Source organism: Lissotriton helveticus, chromosome 4_1, assembly GCF_964261635.1.
Source record: "Lissotriton helveticus chromosome 4_1, aLisHel1.1, whole genome shotgun sequence".
Classification (NCBI taxonomy): domain Eukaryota; kingdom Metazoa; phylum Chordata; class Amphibia; order Caudata; family Salamandridae; genus Lissotriton; species Lissotriton helveticus.
Window position 1 is genome coordinate 1,704,384,111 of NC_136063.1, and position 16,587 is coordinate 1,704,400,697.

Here is a 16,587-nt window from a genome sequence, read left to right on the forward strand (position 1 = left end):
AACCGGCCGAGTGAGGCACTGTGCCGCAAGAGCGGGCGGAACTCAGCTGGCCGAGCGAGACTTGGGGAGGGGGCAGGAGCCAAGCGCCCCCTCCCAGTCCGCGCCACCACACCGCCCCTCGGGGGCCTCCGTCAAGCGGTTCAGGGAGGCACCGCAGGCAGCAGTTCTTCAGATCAGTGGCTCTCACTGGCAAGGCTCCCCTCCGTCAGCAGCGATCGTTGGCGCTGTGGTTGCGGCCGGAGGCCCCGCCTAGTCAACGCCCCGGCCTCTCCATGTCATAGGCCACAAGAGTGGGCGCAACTCAGCTGGATGGCGGGTGAGACGCTGTAGCCGCAAGAGCAGGCGAAACTCAACCGGCCGAGTGAGGCACTGTGCCGCAAGAGCGGGCGCAACTCAGCTGGCCGAGCGAGACTTGGGGAGGGGGCAGGAGCCAAGCGCCCCCTCCCAGTCCGCGCCACCACACCGCCCCTCGGGGGCCTCCGTCAAGCGGTTCAGGGAGGCACCGCAGGCAGCGGTTCTTCAGATCAGTGGCTCTCACCGGCAAGGCTCCCCTCCGTCAGCAGCGATCGTTGGCGCTGTGGTTGCGGCCGGAGGCCCCGCCTAGTCAACGCCCCGGCCTCTCCATGTCGTAGGCCGCAGTAGTGGGCGCAACTCAGCTGGCCGAGCGAGACTTGGGGAGGGGGCAGGAGCCAAGCGCCCCCTCCCAGTCCGCGCCACCACACCGCCCCTCGGGGGCCTCCGTCAAGCGGTTCTGGGAGGCACCGCAGGCAGCGGTTCTTCAGATCACAACAGAGTCTCATGCTCGATCGATTGAGCTGGCCGAATCAGGCAACAAGAAGGTGGGGGGGGCACCTCTTGCTCAACTACCACTTGAGGAGGTGGTACTCTCTTCCTAGGAGGTGGTGGTGGTGGTGGGGATGCACCAGCTGAAGCTACAACACTTGCCATTGCTAAGTGATGAAAAAAGGTCTTCCTCTCACAAAGATGAAAGTCAGAGTGAGGAGACAAGGAGGGGTTTTCATCATTTGGGACAAAAAATAGTTCTAAACCAATGAAAAGTGTTATTTTTAGGTCACATGACCTAGCCTTACATCATTAGGAACCCAAAAGTGAAATGAACCAATGAAAAGTTTTATTAACAAGTCACATGACCTGTTATGCCTACGTTACGCACTCCGCGCCGCGCCCCGGATCGCTTCCGGGAAGCTGCGCTTCGCGCCTCGCGCACCGGAGCACTTCCGGGTGCGCTAACGCGGCTCATCATATGACGCATTACGCGACAACGCGATATGTCGCGGTTACGCTACGCGTCACGATGTTGTTTTCTAACGCGGCAGTTGCGCAAACAGAACGTTTATCGGCCGGGCATATGGAATACATGCACATTCATACCATACAATCAGGGCATGTACGCTCAGTCACACCATACAATTTTTCACGTTCACAGTGATGGTCTGCACTCCATGCAATATCTCACAGCGCTTGTCTATGTCTTTCCCTACATGGAGCACGGTGCGGTCCATGTCCACTCCATTCTTCAGTCGGAACTCCGATGTAACCTACAGAGGAGAAAAGAAAGGGGGGGGGATACAGCATTCAGAGGATGTCAGCGCGCGCCAACACGAAAAAGCTTCTACTTACCATGTATCAGACTAGCTGCAGGAACGTGTGATACAACAGATCTTGGCTATCCCTTTCGCATTATTTTTCTGTGTAACATATCCTCCCCTTCTTATGATGCCAAAAAATGTTTCATTTTGTTTGTCTCTAAATTCGAGTTCCCTCTTCGTGTATTTGTTTCTCAATTAGTCTTATTTTATGGGACAAAATACCACACCTTACATTCGGCAGATACCTTAAGCTACGGTCGACCATTTTCTAACAATTCTGGAAAAAGGGCAGGTGTGACGGATACAAATTTCAATCAATCCAAAATTCAGGCAAAGGGTCTGCATTATCTGTCTTCTATTGTTTGGGAATAACAGCCATTATTCTAAAAACCTACCAACCTAGACGATTGTTATGACGCTGATTCCATACTTCCTTCGAAAACTATTTTTTTTGCAAAAATGTCAGTATACAAATACGGGCCTACAACCACGTGGGCCGGCCACGGAGCAAACTGGAATCGTATATGATGAGGGGACCTTTACACTGTAGAAAAACGTAACGGGCGGGCCATTAGGTTGCAGGAATTAAGGTGTCTAACAGTTGCGGAATCGGTGGACGTTAATTTTATAATGAAAGTACGACAGGACCAGTTACAATGAAATTATCTAGATATACATTTGCGGGCAAGTACCATGAGTAACGTTAATTCGAACTTTCAATAGTATAGTAATGAATAATACATCAGAACTTAATATCAATAGGGATGTGCAAATGTTCAATCAGTACCCGTCCCCGCCCGCCATGTGCTCCAAAACTGCATACATATCTCGTGATATCAAGGCTGAGCAACCAGTACACATCAAGGAGTTGAGAGTCTCATTTATACCGACGCCATTTTGGGCGAGGCCGGGCAGGTCCAGAATATAGTCAAAATGTCTCCACCAACCAGAGGTCGGAACAGAACCCCTTTCAGCAGTCCAAAAAGTTCCGTTAAATGACAACAGAAGGGACAGGCAACAAGAACCATCAGTCAAAGAGGGGAGGGCAAGTTCTTCTCTACCGGGTCACGTTGGGGCTCCACCGGAACTGATCGAATTGGTAGTCTACAGTGTTTCTGGATGTTTCAGACTGAAGCTGGCGTCAGCATGAGAGCACCCCGTGGCTACGTCGTGGCCATTCCGCGAGCAATCATGGCAGTCGCTCCCCACCGGAAGTCTGCGGGAGTCGGGGGCCCCGGTGACTCTTGTAGAATCTTCAAGGCTGAGGGGACGCTTTTGGGAATGGGGCCCATGCCCTAGCAGTCAAGCGTCCGAGTTCCAGGGTTGCCCAGAGCCATCCTTGCAGGCCAGGCCCAAGTCTGTGGAGCCGACCGCCATTTCGTGAGCTCCGTGGCAGCCGCCTGTCGCTGTACCACAAGAGTGGGTGCAATTCAGCCGGATGGCGGGTGAGACACTGTAATAGCAAGAGCAGGCGAAACTCAGGTGGCCGAGCGAGGCACTGTGCCGCAAGAGCGGACGCAATTCAGCTGGCCGAGTGAAGCGCTGGGGTGCAGCTGGGAAACCTCCACCTGGGGAGGTGGGGGAGGCTCGTTCGCGCCGCCTCTCCCTTCCAGTGCACCCCACGCCGTCTCCTGGTGCAGGTATATGTGATGGTCGGACCAGGGCACCGCAGGACGTGTCTTCAGGTCAAACGGATTGTGGGACAAGGTCCAGAATAGAAGAGTCACCAAAAGGCAAAAAGTTCTTCCGGACCCCGGGAGCCGGCCGCCTATGTCGGGGGCGATCTCAGGCCACACCAGGGCAACAAGACTTGGGGAGGGGGCAGGAGCCAAGCGCCCCATCTGAGTCATCGCCACCACACCGCCCCTCGGGGGCCTCCGTCAAGCGGCTCAGGGAGGCACCGCAGGCAGCGGTTCTTCAGATCAGTGGTCTCACCGGCAAGGCTCCCCTCCGTCAGCAGCGATCGTTGGCGCTGTGGTTGCGGCCGGAGGCCCCGCCTAGTCAACGCTCCAGCCTCTCCATCTCGTAGGCCGCAGAGTAGTCGGGGAGAAATCCCGGGAACGGCGGCATGTATTTGGATCGATGTTGCAGCAGGCTGCCATGTAAATAGTTATTTAATAAAACGTTTTACCCTGTTACTTTGCTGGTGTGTTGTATATATTTATAATATTTGCATAGGGTTTGTCGTTATTTTGGGCGGGGTGGGCGGCGGAGCCGAGCTGTCTTGCAGCCATCATGGCGTTGAGCTTGGTTCCTCTCACTAGTTTCATATTTCTCATGAGGGGTTGTTCCTAATGTTTCTATTTTAGCGAGGTCAAAAAGAGATCCCATTAGTGGCCTACTGATTTTGCTTGATTCCTTTTGTTTTTTCTAACGATTTTTCACTATCTGCAAAGACTAAACAGAGTATTGCGACTCTGTGCTTGTTTGTAAATAGAGAATGAACCAAAGAGAAGCAATTCCAAAACAGTAAATGCTTGGATAACAATCAATCAAATGGAGAGGGAAGCAGGCACGACGGATTACAACGGGGGCAAAGGCCTGCGTTACCTACCCTTCACTATCTGCAAAGAGAGAATACTGCTAAAAGAAAAGAGGGGAGGGGGGGCAGCGTTCAAAGCACATCAGCGTGCATAAACACGAAAATGTTTTTACCTACCACGTACTTGACATTTTAAAGCTTTTGATATTTGCTAATAAAAAACCATTGAAATTCACTGAAAAAACCATAGGTTATAGACCATATATAGTTAGGAATTAGCATTTACAAAACCTTGAAAATTCACTGAAAAAACCATGGGTTATAGACCATATATAGTAAGGAATTAGCATTTACAAAACCTTATTTTACTCACACAAAACCATTGAAATTCCATATATAGTTAGTTGCACTAACTATATATCGCGCACCCGCAATCCACTGCTGATGATGTCACATATTACATCATTCATGACATGGTCAGTGACATCACTGATGACATCACTGATGACATCTCAAATGACATCACTGATGACATCACTGATGACATCTCAAATGACATCACTGATGACATCACTGATGACATCTCAAATGACATCACTGATAACATCTCAAATGACATCACTGATGACATCACTGATGACATCTCAAATGACATCACTGATGACATCTCATTTGACATCAATGGTCACATCACTGATGATATCATTCATGTGACAATACAATGCATCTCCTCACACTTTAATATAACCTCTGTTACACCCAGTTTTAAATACAGAATATGATTTTTTAAACCATTGACACACCAATACTAGTTACTACATACGCACTCACTGATTCCTACGTCTACACACACATTCACTCATTCACCCATACAATCATTCATACATACAATCACTCCTCTGTACAACACTATCATATGCACTCATACACCTATACAGACACTCACACTCTGCCACTCATCCATGGAGTTACTCACACACCTAGTCAGTCCTGTAAAGAATCAATCACACTTCCATTTTCTAATCTATACAGTTAAACATAGAGTACCTTACATTTTCAAACATATACTAACACATACTTACTCTCTTATACAATCATTGATACAAGAACACATTGATCTGCACAGAGTCACACATCTCCCAGCCAGCCACACACACACTCAGTCTCCCATACAAATACTTGGACAATCAATCAATAACCCATATAGTTACTCATATAGCTACTGATCAACACATGCAGCAGTTTACAGAACAACAGACATAATGATGCATAAATTAAGACAGTTTAGTCACTATGTGGTAAATAAATAAATAATACCTCTCTTTTTGAATGCATAAATGAATAACAGATAGCTCAATAAATAAGAGTCAAGATTCGAGGTAGTAGGAGTTTTGCAGGTTTAATACAGCACAAGGACAGGAACAGGACAACCTGCACAGGAATAGGATGGCAAGCCCTGGCAGCGCTGCCGGGGTCAGGATCTGGAATGGCTAGCGTGGTATTTAATAACAGATACATGAGCATATATACATAACGCAAACACATAGCATTACATTGCAATAGGCGTAGCAGTGGGTGGAGCAATAGGCGTGACGCGTAGCAGTCGCGAAAGATAAGGGTGAAAAGAGGTGTAACAGGGCGTATACATAGACATGTGATGCAAACGTAACAGAATATGTCATGAATGGGGTGGAAACCATGGAGGGGGCTACCTAAGGAGCCGGGACCTCTAACCTGATGGTGCGCGCAAACTAGCAATGACGTGTTACTAGGAGAAGCTGGGGGCTATGAACTCTGTGCTAGGAGCAGAGACTGAAGTCTGGAGAGTCAAGGCGACATGTACCTAAACAGTATCTAGTATCTGATGTTTAGAGAACATGTTGATAGAATCCAAAAGTTATCGGGGTAAAGGCGAACAGACTCTAAGACTGGAGCATGCATTATTCTACATGTAGTGCGTGATGAAGAATATTAAATGACCATTAAATGCAGTATTTCTCTTACATGGAGACGTAAAGGCTAGACAATGACGGAAACTATTGATGCGATTCAGTAGCTTTAGGAATGCAGAGGAGGAGGGCTGAACTGATAACTGGAATCATAACATACTCTTGGCAGACTCAGAGGCAGAGCCAGGCTGAACCGGGCACTGCGAGGCAGGAAGTAAGTGAAGGGTCGAGGATACAGGTGGGGGCTGTATCGCTCCTCAGCGAAGCTTCAGGAGACAGGAGCTGAATCTGGTGTCCGGGCCCTTTTGAGGCCTAGAAACGGGGACTTTACAATGGAATAACGTGCACACTGAGAAACGTGGCAACGTAGCTTTACATAGGCCTGATATTCGTAGTATTCACGAGAACTGGAAACTGGCATACTAGAGGTGGACACAACTATAATTGCGTCTGTAATCAAACATGGGGAATAACATATGCATATTAATCATGCACATATAACATATGATGGATGACACGTAGGGACACAGAACATGGCAAAATTTACTTTTCCACATTCCCTCCTTGTCACTACGTTTCCATCAGGAAACATCAATATTCATGATACCATCTATCATTTCATACAGTATCATTTGCTCGTCTCGAATTTTCTTGGAACGGGTTTTAGAACGGGGCTTGGGACTAGGAATACAAGAGGTAGCACAGATGCCGCAAATCGCAGGGCCACATTGTATACAGAGGCAACAGCTAAATATGATCGCTACTGCAATACCTAGAAAGGACAAGACTTTCCATCCCCAGGCGGAAATTATATTCCAGAACCAACCGGACCATGTCCAGGTGCCTGGATTTTGGTGTAACAGATGGGCAATTTTATGAAGTCTGGTTATAGCTGAATAAACAGGCGGCGCGTTATTTGGAATGAAAATGCAGCAACTAGATCCGATGACTCTACAGGCCCCGCCCCTATCGGCCAATATGACGTCAAGGACGAGACGATTCTGGAGCACGACAATTCTCATAAAGGATTGTTCTTCGGTTAAATTACTTAGAGCAGAAGTAGTCTCAATTACTACTGCTTCGAGTGTTCTGGTTAATCTACGTATCAGTTTACTATTCACGACTGTACCTAAATAAGGGAAGACACCTTTATTGATATCTATATATTGTTCTAGAGCAGTTTCAGTATAATCGACAATCGGGAGGTTTCTCTTGTGTCTTGTATGTACTAGGTGGGAATTCCTATGGTAGTCGGGTGGGGCTAGAAAAACAGGTGGCAGTAGGAAGGCAATGTAACAGGTTCCCTCCCAATCGAGGGGCAGACGAACATATGCGGTTTGACCACAAATAAAATAAGAATGACGTGAAGCTTTGAAAATAGATTTCCCACTGTCACTATACTTGACAATAGTAGTACAATCGCTATGTCCTACGTGTGTAGAACCATTATTTCGGACACATAATTCGCCTTTGACTGGTAGTACTGAAATTGCAGGTAAGTCTGGAGTAGTATCAGACTGAACATTCAGGACCATGAAATTCGAAGAATAATTACCTAAATTATACACTTCATTTTCTAGATCTAACCCGGTTCTATGGGGGGGACCTTGCTTGTCTGGAAAACATGTACTGTTAAGAAAAGACATATCTGTTGAGGATGACGTTAACGTGGACCATGCTCCACACGAACCATTATGTGAAAAAGGGTAAGGAAAGAGTGGCAGAACTCCCTTCGGTGTCTGAAAAGGGGGGAGTCGACCACACACCCAACAATTAGTGGCATTGCTGGTCTGGTGTGAATAATGTAACATGCGGATGAAAGAATTATTTCGCATAGCGAGGCGGTAAGAGAGTTCATGAGGAGGCAGATCACTAAACGTATGCTCTACTGTAGCATTGGCAGACTTATTTACATGAGAAACTGGAAAATACAAGTAGAATGCATAACTGGTGCAGGAAATCATAATACTGAGAAATAATATGAAACATAGAAAAACGATACATCGGATTGAGTTTTGACTAACTCTCTCACTATGGGGGTCTATTTTATACATGTCAGAAACAGTCTAACCGTTTCACCTAGGGGAGGACTTAGACAATCAAACTGGCTGACTTATTTTACTAGACCGGAGTTTCAACCTATACTCCTGCTGTGGAGTTTTCTCTAACAGGGAGGGTGCAGTATCATTGTTCTTTGCGGGACAGTCCTTGAGAATAGTACTTTGGTAATCCTTCAAATCCTGGGAAATGTTCTTTGAGACCGGTTTCAGTCCATAAAACTTCTTTATATGTGAAAGATGCACCCAGCCTTTGCGTCCCTCCAACTTCACGGCTGTACGGGTGGCGAGGAGGACCTGTCGGGGCTCCTTCCAGCGAGGCTCTAGCGGACTTGAGCGGTCAAAATTTCGCACCAGGACCATGGATCCTGGAACGATTTCATGCGGTGCCACCTCGGTATTGTCTGGAAATGCGGCGGCAACCTGTGAACGACAAGAGTTGAGGGCAGACATCAAGGAAGCTAGGTAATCTGTCAGCATATTACTTGAAACATCGGTAATACTTCGGGGTCTGGGTGTACCCCAGATGTTAGGGGGGCGGCCGAAAACGACCTCATACGGGGACAGACCTGATCTGGAATGTGCGACCATGCGCATATAGAACAAAGCGACTGGCAGAGCTACTAGCCAGTCCACACCTTTCTCTATACATACTTTGGCGATGCGAATTTTCAGGGTCTGGTTATGTCTCTCTACGAGACCTGCTGCTTCAGGATGGCGTACACAATGGAACTTCCACTGGTATCCTAACAAAAGGGAAACGTGCTTCATTAACTCTGATGAGAATGGCTGGCCGTTATCAGAATATACGACCCTAGGGAGTCCGTAACGGAGGAAGAATTCACGAACCAACTGCTTGGCAGTGGTCGTGGCTGTGTAATCTGGGACTGGATATGCTTCTGTCCACCTGGACAAAGCGCATACAACTACAAGGACATACTTGAAACCTCGACATCGCTCCATCTGAATATAATCCATCTGGAGGACTTCAAAAGGGTGGTCAGGGGGCTGGAATCCACCTTGTTCCACCGGGACACTTTTACCTGGATTAAACTGACAACATATCATACAGGTACGGACTTTCTGCTTGGCTGCAGCTCGTAGATGCTTGTTGAACCAAATGTTCTGGATACAGTCTAACATTGCTTTTTCCCCTAAATGTGCTGGACTATGTGCGGTATTGATAATGACTTGAACAATAGAGTCGGGGAGAAACCATGTGGCTTTTCCCTTCGTCACCCATCCTTGATCTGTCTGGACCCCTCCTTGTTCGGACCATTTCTTGATTTCTTCGGGAGTAGCATGTAACTGGATATCTATGACATCTTGAGTAGGGTCCTTAACTGTCATACATGTAGTCGGATCTGGAGTGTGTGTCATGTTAGCTGGAATGTCTGGAGTCTGAGCTGTAAGCTTGGCTGTGCGATCTGCTAGATCATTACCCTGGGAAATAATGTCAGTAACCTTCGTATGTGCTTTGCATTTCATGATAGCAATGGATGTCGGTAAATGTATTGCATCTAACAGAGCTTGAATAAGGAGACCATGCTGAATCTTGGTTCCATGAGAAGTCATGAAACCTCTCTCCTGCCAGAGCACTCCAAAGTCGTGTACGACTCCAAATGCGTAGCGTGAATCTGTGTAAACATTAACTTTCCGGTTCTTAGCGTGTATGCAGGCTTGTGTCAGAGCAACTAGCTCTGCTGCTTGAGCGGACAGGGTGTCAATACGGTGTGTCTCAATAACTTCGGTGTCGGTAGTCACTGCATACGCGGCGACTAGTTCTCCTGTACTTGTTCTCATACATGAACCATCCACATAAAGTGTCAGGTCGGGATCTGGTAATGGAATATCTGTCAGATCTTGTCTTGGCTTGGTCGTGATGTTGACTACTTCCACACAGTCATGTGTGGCAGGATTTGGATTAGCTGATGGTAACAGTGTAGCAGGATTGAGAACGTTGCACCGTCTGATTTCTATGTGTGGCTGAAACAGTGTCAATTCATAACCTGTTAAACGTGCAATTGTCAAGTGCTGGGTATGTGTTCGATTTAAAAGAACTTCCACGGAGTGTGGAACTTGTACTGTCAGGGAGTGTCCTAATACTATGGAATCACTTTGTCTGATAGCTAGTGCTGTGGCTGCAACTGACTTGAGGCACGCAGGCAGAGCCTGGGCTACAGGATCTAATGTGCTCGAAAAATAAGCACATGGCTTGTATTGTCCTGCTTGATCTTGTGTGAGAACAGATAATGCTGTACCTTCACGTTCTGTGACGAAAAGTGTAAAAGGCTTACTGTAGTTTGGTGTAGCTAGAACTGGAGCTTGGCATAAAGCTTTCTTTAACTCATTGAAGCTAAGTGTGTGTTCAGATGTCCAAGGGAGGACAGTCGGTACGGCTGCCTCCTGTGTCGTTAACTGTATCAGTGGTTTGGCTAGAAATGCATACTGAGGAATCCATTGTCTACAATAAGAAGTAAGGCCGATAAAAGCACGTACCTCCTTCTGGGTCTTGGGCTGAGGAAGACTCGCTATTAACTGGATACGGTCTGGTGTCAACTGCCTACCCCTCTTGGACAGTAAGTATCCTAAGTATACCACTTGCTGGACACAGAATTGAAGCTTAGAAGGGGACACCTTGTGCCCCATCTCGGCTAGGAAATACAGAACTGTCAGTGACGCTCGCTCGCAGTCACGTTCAGAACGGGCTGTGATCAGTAGATCATCGACATACTGGAGCAGGGCAGTGTCAGTTGGCATGTGAACATTATCAAGTTGTCTCTTAAGTGCTTGACTGTAAATACTAGGGCTTTCTGTGAAACCTTGAGGAGCTCGTGTGAACATATAGCTCCTTCCATTTAAACAGAATCCGAAAAGAAACTGGCTGTCTGGATGAATGGGAACACTGAAAAACGCGTTCTTGAGGTCGATTACAGTAAAGAACATGGCTTCGGAATCAATGGCTGTTAATAGGGAAGAGATATCTGGGACCACTGGGTACTGAGGAATAATACATTTATTAAGTTCTCGTAGGTCAATCACTAATCGATTTTCTGGGGGTGCATTTGGATCAGTACGTTTCATGACTGGAATGATCGGAGAATTGCATACATTGGAGTCAGTTTCTACAACCACTCCTTGAGCGATGAGCTCGTCAATAATTTTGGATAAGGCTGCTACAGCCTCAGGTGGCAATCTGTACTGTCTGATTCGTGGTAACACTACACCTGGCTTGAGAGTCACACGATGGGGTGTGATTTGCATGTAACCTACATCAGTTGGACCTTGCGCCCATAAATGCTGCGGAACATTAGACAATCTGGGATCGAAATCTCGTAATACATAGTGACCCTTAAAGTCACGCAGGAACAGACGTATTCCCTCTGGGGAACAGCATATAACTGCACCTAATTCTTTCAGTGTTTTAATACCTAATAGATTTTCTGGACATGACTTAGTAAGTAACAGATCAGTAGTACGGGACAATGGACCTACTTCTAGAGTAACTGGCTTTGATATTTCATTTACGATAGGTTTTCCTGAAAATCCAAGGGAAACATTTCTTGAGCCTGAGAGCGGAGCCCCTGGAACTTCGGCGTGGCTAATTGTGGTCCTACTTGCCCCTGTATCAATCAAAAACTTTCTGTCTTTCCCTAATACTTGACTGCGAACATAGGGACCTTCTTGATCTACAGGTATCTCGATGAGAGGCAAGCCTACCTCCCTCTCTAGGCTGTTTCATGAATACGGTTGATACTCTGGATACTCGGACTGTGCATACTGGTACATCTGCTGTGTAACATGCTGTGTTGCAGCGATGGGCTGCGGTGCTGTAACTGTCTGTGGTGCATTCTGTGGCTGAGGAGTCTGTGAAACTTGTTCTTGTCTAGGTGGACGTGGTCTTTCTTTAGTCTTACCAGTAGCTATGTTGTGTTTCAGAACTGCACACTCGTTTATAAAATGACCTGGCTGTTTACAATAATTGCAGTTCCCTTTAACGGGAGCTGCAGGATGACTGGCTTGATTCGGACCCCTCTTCTGGCTGTCTTGTGGAATAGATTGTGCAACTAGTACTTTCATTTTCGTGTCTTTCATACGCTTTCTCTTGTGTTCTTGTTCTTCCCTGATTCTATTCTGGTGGTATTGGAGCATCTGTAACATCTGGGACGGGGTATTAGCTTGCCAGGTACTTTCGACTTTCAAAACTCGATTTTTAATTGGTGGACTTGAATTCTCAACTAATTTAGTAACAAAAAGATGAGGGTATGACTCACTACTTGTCTTGAGGCCACTGTTGATGCTAAAACATTTCTCAAATCTAGAATAAAAATCACTAATGTCTTCGTCTTGTTTCTGTTTACAGGCTGAGATTGCATCCCAGTCTTCCTTTTTCGTTGTTAACAATCTGGGTAAAACTTGAATCAATAATTCAGGTAATTCTTTACATTTCGCTCCAAGACCGGTATCTGGTACTCGTGCCTTATCTTCAGCTTCTAGAACTGCCCAATCTATCTTTTTCTCTCCCACCTCCCATTCTTTTTCCTTGAGCTTTTCATACACCCCTGCGGGCAGCAGAACCTTTAACATTTTAATTATATCTGGATACGTGTATTCTCCCATACGGAGCATGTCTTTTAATTCTCGATGGAACCCTGCTGGATCTTTATCATGACAGGGGATTAATTTTTTCATCTCTAAGAGTTCCATCTTTGTGATCGGGGTGTAAACAAACACTCGTTCTAGTTCGCCACCCGTTCCTCTAACTGGGTGGACTTCTCGTAACGGATTCTGTCTCTCCATGTAAAATGGTTTACTTTCTGGGGGTGAGACATGAACAAAATGCGGGTTCAAAAACGTTCTATATTTGTGACGCTGTTCTAGAATGACACTAATTAAATCGGTACCTAAACCTTTCCATCTATACTGGAGTAACTCGTTCAGGATATCATGTAACGGGCCTGGATCAGAGTGCTGACCCTCATACAATGTAATGAGGTGCTGAATCATATACATACCCGCCAGTCGTTGCTCGGCTGGGGGCATTTTCAGAAACATTTGTGCCACTATTTCGTCTGGAAAAGTGGTAGAATCAGTAGTCCATCGGACTGCTGATCGGGCTAGTTCTTGTTCATGCATAGTACTTAACTCACTGTAACCGATTCGTGATTTCAGAATGTGATCGGTAGCTTGAAACACTTGTTCTAGAGAACCTTGTTCTGGTGCTGGATGATGGAAAGTTGACTTGTGTTCTAGGCGTTAATGGCGATCTGGGAATCTAGATTTTCCTACATACGCTATTCTGGCGGGATTCTCGTCGTCTACCTCTTCAGTATCAGAGTTACTTTCTTTCTCGCTTACTTGTGCTGCTTTACGCTGCTCGTGTAACTTTATTATTTCTTTACGGATTTTCTTGTACATACTTTCCATAGCACTGATGGTCTTGTGCTTACCCTCGGCTATATTATCACTCCACTTTGTCAGGGTTCTCATTTCGGCTTGATCTTTGGACGGGTAATCTTGTTCTCTTAATAAACAATTAATCAAAAACTTTAGTATCATGAGCTGGATCTCGGCTTTCCTTTGAGACATGACTTCGCCAATGCTTTCTGGATCATCCCCTGTACGGATGAAACGATATATTCTGTCTAGATCTTCTTTCATATTCGGTAGGGTGACTAGATACTCGGCCACCTTTCTTACACGTAATGAATATAAAACCATATTATCCTCGCCTGGGACTGGATCATAGCCGCATTCATTAAGGGCTTTCCTTATTTCTGCAACAGACTGATATCTGGGCGTGCGCTGTGACGCTTGAGCATGTAATTCGACTAACGTTAAACGCTTGTGTGGCGGCGGGGTCTGAGGAGGACCTCCTCCTGCGGCCCCTAAACTAGAATCGTCTACTGATGCTCTTCGTCCTGGCAGAGTGGGAAATGGAAATGCAGACTGGACTTGTATGGCGGGCTGGACCTGGGGGACCGTAGCAGGTACTGCAAGGGGTACCCCGGTGTCTGGAGGAACGGGAAGTGCCTGATTTACAGGGACTGGCGGAGTAGTAACAGGATTTGCATATTCTGGGACTGTGTCGTCCAAATAGGACGAGATGAAAATATCAGCTGCGGTCGGTTTGTGACGTAGCTTGGTCGGAACTAATGGTGGCGGAAAGTTACTGGATGCCTCCGGGGTCGCTTTTGGCAGGCCCTCGGCAAGAAGAGGATACATACCCTTAATAAGAGCATGCCTCTGTCTGTCTGACTGTTCGGTTTTAACTCGTTCACCAATCTCGATTAATTCCCTTTCTTGGGCTCGTTCCAAGGATTCTCTACTTAATTCTGACTTTCTGATTTCTTTTTCGGTTCTTTTATGAGCTTCTTTGCGCCATAACTCGATGGCATCTTTCTGTGACTGTCTGGCTTTCTTTTTCCATAATGCTTCTTCTACTCTCATGATGCACTCGGCATCCCATGTGCCTGACACAGGCCATCTATACTTTTCCTCTAACTCTTTGGTATACTCTACCCATAAATCTAGATATAATATGGCACTTATGCCATGCTTCTGATACATAAAATGACCTGGACTGTCCCTAGGCGGGACAGGAACTGCTGCTTCCAGCAGACCCTTTCTAGTTTTTAACTGACGTAACTTAGAAAACAAGGGCATGACTGGACTGTAATCTAGACACAATACAATACACAATAAACACGATACTTATTCCCCATTCATACCACGACATTAAAATACATGAAGAACATTTAAAATAACAGTTCGAACAGAATACTACCTGGAATACGGAACACAGAATACATGAATTTTCTCGAGAACAGAACTGACTAGAACAGAAACTAGATGCACTGCTGAAACAGTACGAAACTTACCGGTCTCATAAAGAGACACGTCAGGACCCGTATCCACCGGAGTGGACACTTCGTTTGTGGGCTTGTGTACCACCAACCCACGGACCAGAGTCAATTAAATTGACCCTGTCTAGATACTACCCCAGTAATGGTACTCACCGGGCAGTAAGAACGGAAGGCCTCAGACTGGACGGGACTGCTTGGACGCCGGACGGACGAACTTCGGACTTCTGTTACGGGTGGGCCTCCGGATACCTCGGACCTTGGACTCTCGGCTTGGGCTCTGGTCGGGACTCGCCGCGTTCCTCCACCGTCTCGTCTGGATGCTGGACCGCCTCCTCCGTCTCCTCCGTGGGCCTGAGGGATACTTGAAGCAGAAATATCTGCCGGTGCGCAGAAGAGTTCCGTCACGACTGCAGAGGGTCAGGGGGTCGGCGTGGCTTCACCGACGCGTGGGGAAAGGGCAAGTACCTGTTCGGGCGCCATTATGTGGTAAATAAATAAATAATACCTCTCTTTTTGAATGCATAAATGAATAACAGATAGCTCAATAAATAAGAGTCAAGATTCGAGGTAGTAGGAGTTTTGCAGGTTTAATACAGCACAAGGACAGGAACAGGACAACCTGCACATGAATAGGATGGCAAGCCCTGGCAGCGCTGCCGGGGTCAGGATCTGGAATGGCTAGCGTGGTATTTAATAACAGATACATGAGCATATATACATAACGCAAACACATAGCATTACATTGCAATAGGCGTAGCAGTGGGTGGAGCAATAGGCGTGACGCGTAGCAGTCGCGAAAGATAAGGGTGAAAAGAGGTGTAACAGGGCGTATACATAGACATGTGATGCAAACGTAACAGAATATGTCATGAATGGGGTGGAAACCATGGAGGGGGCTACCTAAGGAGCCGGGACCTCTAACCTGATGGTGCGCGCAAACTAGCAATGACGTGTTACTAGGAGAAGCTGGGGGCTATGAACTCTGTGCTAGGAGCAGAGACTGAAGTCTGGAGAGTCAAGGCGACATGTACCTAAACAGTATCTAGTATCTGATGTTTAGAGAACATGTTGATAGAATCCAAAAGTTATCGGGGTAAAGGCGAACAGACTCTAAGACTGGAGCATGCATTATTCTACATGTAGTGCGTGATGAAGAATATTAAATGACCATTAAATGCAGTATTTCTCTTACATGGAGACGTAAAGGCTAGACAATGACGGAAACTATTGATGCGATTCAGTAGCTTTAGGAATGCAGAGGAGGAGGGCAGAACTGATAACTGGAATCATAACATACTCTTGGCAGACTCAGAGGCAGAGCAAGGCTGAACCGGGCACTGCGAGGCAGGAAGTAAGTGAAGGGTCGAGGATACAGGTGGGGGCTGTATCGCTCCTCAGCGAAGCTTCAGGAGACAGGAGCTGAATCTGGTGTCCGGGCCCTTTTGAGGCCTAGAAACGGGGACTTTACAATGGAATAACGTGCACACTGAGAAACGTGGCAACGTAGCTTTACATAGGCCTGATATTCGTAGTATTCACGAGAACTGGAAACTGGCATACTAGAGGTGGACACAACTATAATTGCGTCTGTAATCAAACATGGGGAATAACATATGCATATTA

The 16,587-nt window shown here is 46.6% G+C and overlaps 1 protein-coding gene across 1 annotated transcript in view; it reads right to left on the bottom strand.

The window, feature by feature from the left end:
• The window catches only part of LOC144827656 (gamma-aminobutyric acid receptor subunit gamma-4-like), a 2,222,498-nt gene that overhangs the window by 2,135,416 nt on the left and 70,495 nt on the right, over positions 1-16,587 (bottom strand). The gene's annotated exons all lie outside the window — the stretch shown is intronic.